Consider the following 9,287-nt stretch of genomic DNA (forward strand, 5'->3'; position numbering starts at 1 on the left):
TCTGATATCATGAACCAGGAAGTACCTGTAACAAAGCCATGAAATTGTTGATCTTCACCATACTTGTCATGAGTCATGACAGTTATGCCCTTAATAGAGTAAAATTACAATATAATGGAAAAGATAGTAAATGGCTCCATAGCGCCCCCTACAATATTTTAATTAATCAGCCCCGCCCACTACATCGACTGCCATGGATATGATTCGGGACACTTGTAGACCCTCCCAGCACCTTCAAAAAAGTCTCTTGGACATATGGGCTAAATCAAACAGGAAGTCGGCCATGTTGAAAAAGGTGCCATTTTTGGGGTCATTTCTGTCATTTTCTTTGCCATGCATTTTGAGAAATTCCTACTAAGAATTTTATCTAACTTTAACCCAAATGAGTCAGGATGCTCAAGAGGCATGTGTGATTAAAAGCTGTGCTATTTCTTTTAATAGGGGATATCATTTAGGAGAGGCGGGGCAGCAAAGCAGATGTGATGCAATGAAAAGGAAAACTGACATAACTCCCACAAAAAACAACCAACCTGCACCAAATTTGCTACAGATGATGCCAGTCATATCCTTCACATTTCTGTATGTCAATAATTAGATTATGAATTAGCCCCGCCCCTTGGTGACAGGAAGTGACCCTTCATAAGGCCTAAATGACCTGAAGTGCAGTCTGGCTGCACTTTAGGTTGAGAGAGGCATGGGAAGGATGTTGCCAGGGGAGGCGGTGGCATTATGCCGAGCGGCGCCATGGTGCGAGGGCCTATATCACCGCTTGCGGTTTTAATTATTATTATTATTATTCTCCTAATAAATGAATTGCTTTTTTGGAGGCCTGAACATGCTCAAAAACTCACCAAATTTTGCGTACCCCCCCAAGGGAATGCGAAAAATTTGATATTTTGAGGTGCTCCAGAATGTTTGGGCGAAACTGAATGAGAGCGCCACCTATTTTAGGTGCCCCGCCACTGCATGTCGTTAATCTTTATGAAAATTCATACACATGATCTACATGCAAGGGCGAACAAAAAATCCTCTTAATGTCATGGTGAAATGTCGACAGGAAGGCGGCCATTTTAGGTCAAAGTCAATATTTTGGCGTTTTAGCACCTCGCATTTTAACAAACTCGTCCTAGAGCTTTTATCCCACTGAGCCACAAATTGCTCAGGATGTTCAGGAGGCATGTGTGATTAAATGTTGTGTTATTTCTTCTAATAGGAGACTTAGTTTACGAGGGGCGGGGCCTCAAAGTTTGATGTCTCGCCAGGAAAAATTTAACGGATATAACTCCCACATAAAGCAACATTTCTGCACCAAATTTGCTAGATATGATGGCAGTCCCCTCCTACAGAGTTCTATATGTCAATATTTTGATTATGAAATAGCCACGCCCCCTGGAGGTCAAAAGTGTTGTTTTTTGCTCACACACCCATAACTCTGGCTTGGTAGACACCACATGGCCCAAATTCACTCAGGCATCACAAAACATGTTGGTGAAGAGATCTGGTAAAGGACATTGCTCTACGCTGCACGGCGTGCCCGTGACGCCATGGCGAAGTTCCATGCGGCGGCGTGACATCATAAATCACTATAAAATTGTCAATTTTGATCTGATCACCCTAAAACTTATAGGGATTAATAAGGGATCAGTCCTGAACAGATTAATGTGACCATTGCTGGTCTAGACCTAAGCCCCGCCCACTTACAATAGGAAGTGGTTTTTTCCACGTTTGAGGGTCATGCTTCTAAGCAAATGGTCCCAAACACTTGAGACTCCTCCAAAACATGTCAAACCCTTTCATGATGCCACAATAAAAACCTCAAGTCGCTACGCTAAACGGGACATGGCGAATGGCGGTCCAACGCCATGAAACAGGAAGTACCTGTGACCAAGCCATGGAACCTTGGACCGCCACCATACTTGTCATGACTGATGACAGTAAGGCCCTGAACTAAGCCCCATTGAAACATTATGGAATAAATGGAGCATGTCTCCATAGCGCCCCCTACAAAATTTCAATCAATCAGCCCCGCCCACTACATGGACCGACATGAATAAAATTCAGCACAGTTGGAGAACCTGCCAGTACCTTCAAAAAAGTCTCTTGGACATATGGGCTAAATTCAACAGGAAGTCGGCCATTTTGAAAAAGGTGCCATTTTTGGGGTCATTTCTTTGCCATGCATTTTAAACAACTCCTCCTAGGGATATTGTCCAACTGACACCCAACTTGCACAGGATGCTCAGGAGGCATGTGTGATTTAAAGTTGTGTTATTTCTTCTAATAGAAGATTTAGTTTAGGAGGAGCGGGCCCTCAAAGTTTTATGTCTCATTAACAAAGACTTATTGCTAAAACTCCCACATAAAACAACATATCAGCACAGGAATCGACCCATTTGATGCCAGTCCCATGATGAACAAAATCTACATTGCAATAATATGACTATGAACTAGCCCCGCCCCTTGGCAACAACAAGTGTCTGATATCATGAACCAGGAAGTACCTGTAACAAAGCCATGAAATTGTTGATCTTCACCATACTTGCCATGAGTCATGACAGTTATGTCCTTAATAGAGTAAAATTACAATATAGTGGAGAAAATCGTAAACGGCTCCATAGCGCCCCCTACAATATTTCAATCAATCAGCCCCGCCCACTGCATTGACTGACATTGATATGATTCGGCACAGTTGTAGAACCTTCCAGTACCTTCAAAAAAGTCTCTTGGACATATGGGCTAAATCAAACAGGAAGTCGGCCATTTTGAAAAAGGTGCCATTTTTGGGGTCATTTCTGTCATTTTCTTTGCCATGCATTTTGAGGAACTTCTCCTAAGAATTTTGTCCAACTTTAACCCAAATGAGTCAGGATGCTCAAGAGACATGTGTGATTAAAAGTTGTGCTATTTCTTTTAATAGGGGATATCGTTTAGGAGAGGCGGGGCAGCAAAGCAGATGTGACGCAATGAAAAGGAAAACTGAAATAACTCCCACAAAACACAACCGACCTGCACCAAATTTACTACAGATGACGCCAGTCATATCCTTCACATTTGTGCATGTCAATAATTAGATGATAAGTTAGCCCCGCCCCTTGGTGACAGGAAGTGACCGTTCATAAGGCCTAAATGGCCTGAAGTGCAGTCTGGCTGCACTTTAGGTTGAGAGAGGCATGGGAAGGATGTTGGCAGGGGAGGCGGTGGCATGATGCCGAGCGGCGCCATGGTGCGAGGGCCTATATCACCGCTTGCGGTTTTAATTATTATTATTATTATTCTCCTAATAAATGAATTGCTTTTTTGGAGGCCTGAACATGCTCAAAAACTCACCAAATTTTGCGTACCCCCCCAAGGGAATGCGAAAAATTTGATATTTTGAGGTGCTCCAGAATGTTTGGGCAAAACTGAATGAGAGCGCCACCTATTTTAGGTGCCCCGCCACTGCATATCGTTAATCTTTATGAAAATTCATACACATGATCTACATGCTATGGCGAACAAAAAATCCTCTTAATGTCATGGTGAAATGTCGACAGGAAGGCGGCCATTTTAGGTCAAAGTCAATATTTTGGCGTTTTAGCACCTCGCATTTTAACGAACTCGTCCTAGGGCTTTTATCCCACTGAGCCACATATTGCTCAGGATGTTCAGGAGGCATGTGTGATTAAATGTTGTGTTATTTCTTCTAATAGGAGACTTAGTTTACGAGGGGCGGGGCCTCAAAGTTTGATGTCTCGCCAGGAAAAATTAAACGGATATAACTCCCACATAAAGCAACATTTCTGCACCAAATTTGCTAGATATGATGGCAGTCCCCTCCTAAAGAGTTCTATATGTCAATATTTTGATTATGAAATAGCCACGCCCCCTGGAGGTCAAAAGTGTTGTTTTTTGCTCACACACCCATAACTCTGGCTTGGTGGACACCACATGGCCCAAATTCACTCAGGCATCACAAAACATGTTGGTGAAGAGATCTGATAAAGGACGTTGCTCGACGCCGCACGGCGTGCCCGTGACGCCATGGCGAAGTTCCATGCGGCGGCGTTACATCATAAATCACTATAAACTTCTCAATTTTGATCTGATCACCCTAAAACTTATAGGGATTAATAAGGGATCAGTCCTGAACAGATTAATGTGACCATTGCTGGTGTAGACCTAAGCCCCGCCCACTAACAACAGGAAGTGGTTTTTTCCACGTTTGAGGGTCATGCTTCTACGCAAATGGTCCAAAACACTTGAGCCTCCTCCAAAACATGTCAAACCCTTTCATGATGCCACAATAAAAACCTCAAGTCGCTATGCTAAACGGGACATGGCGAATGGCGGTCCAACGCCATGAAACAGGAAGTACCTGTGACCAAGCCATGGAACCTTGGACCGCCACCAAACTTGCCATGACTGATGACAGTAAGGCCCTGAACTAAGCCCCATTGAAACATTATGGAATAAATGGAGCATGTCTCCATAGCGCCCCCTACAAAATTTCAATCAATCAGCCCCGCCCACTACATGGACCGACATGAATAAAATTCAGCACAGTTGGAAAACCTGCCAGTACCTTCAAAAAAGTCTCTTGGACATTTGGGCTAAATTCAACAGGAAGTCGGCCATTTTGAAAAAGGTGCCATTTTTGGGGTCATTTCTTTGCCATGCATTTTAAACAACTCCTCCTAGGGATATTGTCCAACTGACACCCAACTTGCACAGGATGCTCAGGAGGCATGTGTGATTTAAAGTTGTGTTATTTCTTCTAATAGAAGATTTAGTTTAGGAGGGGCGGGCCCTCAAAGTTTGATGTCTCATTAACAAAGACTTATTGCTAAAACTCCCACATAAAACAACATATCAGCACAGGAATCGACCCATTTGATGCCAGTCCCATGATGAACAAAATCTACAATGCAATGATATGACTATGAATTAGCCCCACCCCTTGGCAACAACAAGTGTCTGATATCATGAACCAGGAAGTACCTGTAACAAAGCCATGAAATTGTTTATCTTCACCATACTTGCCATGAGTCATGACAGTTATGTCCTTAATAGAGTAAAATTACAATATAGTGGAAAAGATAGTAAATGGCTACATAGCGCCCCCTACAATATTTCAATCAATCAGCCCCGCCCACTACATTGACTGACATGGATATGATTCGGGAAACTTGTAGACCCTTCCAGCTCCTTCAAGAAAGTCTCTTGGACATATGGGCTAAATAAAACAGGAAGTTGGCCATTTTGAAAAAAGGTGTCATTTTTGGGGCAATTTCTGTCATTTTCTTTGTCATGCATTTTGAGAAGTTCCTTCTAAGAATGTTGTCCAACTTTAACCCAAATGAGTCAGGATGCTCAAGAGGCATGTGTGATTAAAAGTTGTGCTATTTCTTTTAATAGGGGATATCGTTTAGGAGAGGCGGGGCAGCAAAGCAGCTGTGATGCAATGAAAAGGAAAACTGACATAACTCCCACAAAAAACAACCAACCTGCACCAAATTTGCTACAGATGATGCCAGTCATATCCTTTACATTTGTGCATGTCAATAATTAGATGATAAGTTAGCCCCGCCCCTTGGTGACAGGAAGTGACCCTTCATAAGGCCTAAATGGCCTGAAGTGCAGTCTGGCTGCACTTTAGGTCGAGAGAGGCATGGGAAGGATGTTGCCAGGGGAGGCGGTGGCATTATGCCGAGCGGCGCCATGGTGCGAGGGCCTATATCACCGCTTGCGGTTTTAATTCGCTTTATATTTAAACTTTAAATGAAATTGAATCAAATGTCAAGTTACCTGAAATTATGTTTCTTTTTGTATTTAATCACTTTACTAACATAACTATCATGTTTTTGTTAGATTTGCTTGATGTGCAGCTGCCATATCTGTGCCACCATTTCCTCCCCCGGTGTCTCTGAATGGACAAACAACTGTGTTTGAAGAGCTGGCTTAGAGCACCGTTTGGGATAACTCATCCTTCCCTTTTGGTTTTGTCCAGGTTGTCATAGTGAATCACCTGCTCCCACCTGCCGATCTGGTATAAAAGCCATATTCTCAGGTTTTTGTTGGGACATTTTACATTGGATGCCCCTCCTGATGCAACCCCTTCATTTATCCATGTTTAGGACCAGCACTCAGTAAGCACTGACTTGTGCCCTCCTTGGGGCTGCATCGTGGGGAGCTCGAACCACAATTCAACACCTTTAAAACCCTATAGAAGAAGACTGAACCTGAGGCCACTGGATCCACTCACAGACAAAAACATCTGGAAGAATTTTGGCCACTGATGGCCACCGTCCATTCACAACTGAACATGGCCTTTGAATTCATTTCTATGAATATCTTTTCCATTGTGTCAGTGATTCTTACTTCTTGAACCTTTAGAAGTAAGTGTAGGATACAAATTTAAATAAAATCTTGCAATAAGCTATAACTGAGCTTTTTGTGGCATAAATAAGTCAAAACAGGATCTATCAGCTGAACTTCATTCCCTCTGGTCCCCTGTGATCAGCTCCATCACTTAGTATGGGGGGAGAATGTGACCTTATTGCGCTCGGGGTTGGTGGCCGGTTGGGGGTCTCTGGAGGCTGTGGGTCTGTGGTGGGCTCCTGGGGGGATCGTGACTGCTTCACTGCTGGGGTGGCTAGGTTTCTAGCCCTACTGTGGACCTGGATGGGTGGCTGGAGTTGCCACGCGGTAGCGGGGCGAGGTCGCTGGCAGGTGCTGGTTTGCGGGCTTTGACTCCGTAACGGGCGCCTGTGCCATCGCGGGGTGGGCTGGGCGGGGTCCCAGGCTCCGATGCCCGGGGTTGTTCCCCGTGTCTCGGGGGTGGGGGGTCGGCTTGTGCCGGGGGGGGCTGGGCTGACCTGGACCTGCCGCTGCGGCGGTGGGCAGGTACATGCTCTGGTGCCTGGTTGCGACCCTGGGACTTGGGGAGTGGGGTTGTTTGATAGTGTGGATGGGATGTGTGTGTGTGTGTGTGTGTGTGGAGGGGTGTGTGTAGGGGGTGTGTGTTGAGGACTGGTGGTGGTACATGGGTGTGTGGATGTGTATGGGTGGGGGAGTGGGTGGTGCATGTGTGTGATGGGTTGGTGGATAAGTGTAGATGTGGTGGATGGGGGTGTGGGGATGGAACGGAGGATGGGGTGGGGAGGGGTGGGGGAGATTTGGATGTGATGTGGGGATCAGAAGGATGGTTTTGAGGGTGGGCTGAATGTGTGTGTGGGTGGACCTGTATGTGTCGGGAAGTGTGTGTGTGGCTGTAGGTGTGTGTGCTGAGACAGTGGCGGATGTGTGTGAAAGTGCCGATGTGTGGACAAGGGGGGACTTCATGTCCCCAGGTGGGGGTGTCCTCTGTGAGTGAGGGGGCGGTGGACAATCGGTCTGGGATTCCCCTTCTGCCGCCCCGCCTCCTCTTTGTCCTCGTGCCCCCCTTCTGCGTGTGGTGAGTTGGTCCCCTCTGGGGTCGGTGATGACTCTCTGGTTAGAGTCGCCGAAGGCTCTGATTACGGGGATGGCTGTCCCCGGCTTGTCCTGGTCCTTGGGGGGCCCTGGGAGTAGGGGGCATGCCTAGTGCGGCTGGCGGCTCACCTTCTGGAGGAAAACTCACTTTCCTCGAGACTTAAATCCCTTGACCCCTCTTCCCCCTCGCTCCCCATCAAAAACAGGCAGGGTATTGGGAGGTGTGCACGTGGCCCTGGGTGGTGAGAAAGGCCATCAAGGTGGTCTTGATCGCTGCACCCAGCCTCGGCTCACCTCCCAGTTTTAATTACACTTAGACATCAAAACACCAAAACACTGACAACTCACAAGAGTTGGGGGGGGGCATGCAGTGTATGGTGGGAAGGGCTGCTTAGGTCATCCCTCTCCCGACACCGCATGGGCGATAAGGTCCTCTCATGCCCCTATTCTCGGGGCTTTACTGGGGGGGGGGGGTACGGGTGGGGGAAGAGTGCCATCCATTAGACCTAAGTCTAGGCTGGCCTGGCTGTAGGATTGTTGTCGCCAGCCCTGGGGGGTGCTGGGTCAGCTGCATCTGTGGGGTGGTGGGGGGGACGCTGGGAGTGGTTGGCGGTAGTTATGGGGGCCCTGATCGGGATCATCCTGTCCTCTGCCCCTTCTGGGGCATCTCACATGGGACATGATGGAGGGGTGAGGTGAGGATGTGTGGGAGCGGGTGTATGGGGTTACAGATGGATGGTGGGATGGCTGGAGGGGGGACTAGGGTTGGGGATATAGGTGGGTTGGGGGGGTGAGGGTATAGGGATGTGTGCGCATGGGTAGATGTGTGTGTGTGTGTGTGTGTGTGTGTGTGTGCGTGTGTGTGTGTGTGTGTGTGTGTGGAGGGGTGTGTTGGTGGGTGGGTTGTATGTTATGGGGTGTGCCTGTGTTAGGGTGAGGGTGTGTGTGTGTGTGTGTGTGGGGGGGGGGGGGGGGGATCTATATGCTGAGTGGGATGTGTGAGTGAGGGTGAAGTTTGGAGGGGGGCTGTGGGAGGGGTGGAGGGGTGTTTGGTGGGGCATGTGTGGTTGGGTGGAAGTAGAGGGATGGGGTGGCGGGGTGTGAGCGTCTCTAGGGGCAGGTTGGGCTGGGGTTTGTGTGACTTGGTATGGGTGAGTGAGTAGAGGTGGGGTGGGGTTGTGTATATGATGGGGAATGTGTGTGGATTGCGGAGGGGTGTGTGGATGGGGGTTGAAAGGGGAGTGCGTGTTGGGGGAGGAAGGGTGTGCATGTATATGTGTGTGTGGTTTGGTGATGGGGGGGTGGTGTCCTGCACCCGGGAAGCAAAGCTGGTGCACTGGGATGCGAGCTGGCTGCCGCTAGGTGGCGGTCTGGGGATCCTGGTCCTCCGTCGGTGTGCATTGATCTCTTTCTTTTGTTTTCTCTGTTCTCTTTTCTGTTCTCTTTCTGCCCCTTTTCTGTCCTTTCCGGTCAGGTCCAGCAGCACAAACTCTGTAATACAAACTATTATCCAAAACAAATAGGAAAATAAAATAAGAATCAAGAAATACAAGGGGATCATCACATCTATAAAAGTTCCATCCATCCATCCATCTTCTGCCGCTTATCCGGGGTCGGGTCGCGGGGGCAGCAGCCTAAGCAGGGAAGCCCAGACTTCCCTCTCCCCAGCCACATTTGCCAACTCTGCGGGGGGGATCCTGAGGTGTTCCCAGGCCAGCCGAGAGATATAATCCCTCCAGCGTGTCCTGGGTCTTCCCCTGGGTCTCCTCCCAGAGGGACGTGCCTGGAACACCTCACCAGGGAGGTGTCCAGGAGGCATCCTGACCAGATGCCCGAGC

The sequence above is a fragment of the Telmatherina bonti genome, assembly GCF_933228915.1.
Source record: "Telmatherina bonti genome assembly, chromosome: 18".
Classification (NCBI taxonomy): domain Eukaryota; kingdom Metazoa; phylum Chordata; class Actinopteri; order Atheriniformes; family Telmatherinidae; genus Telmatherina; species Telmatherina bonti.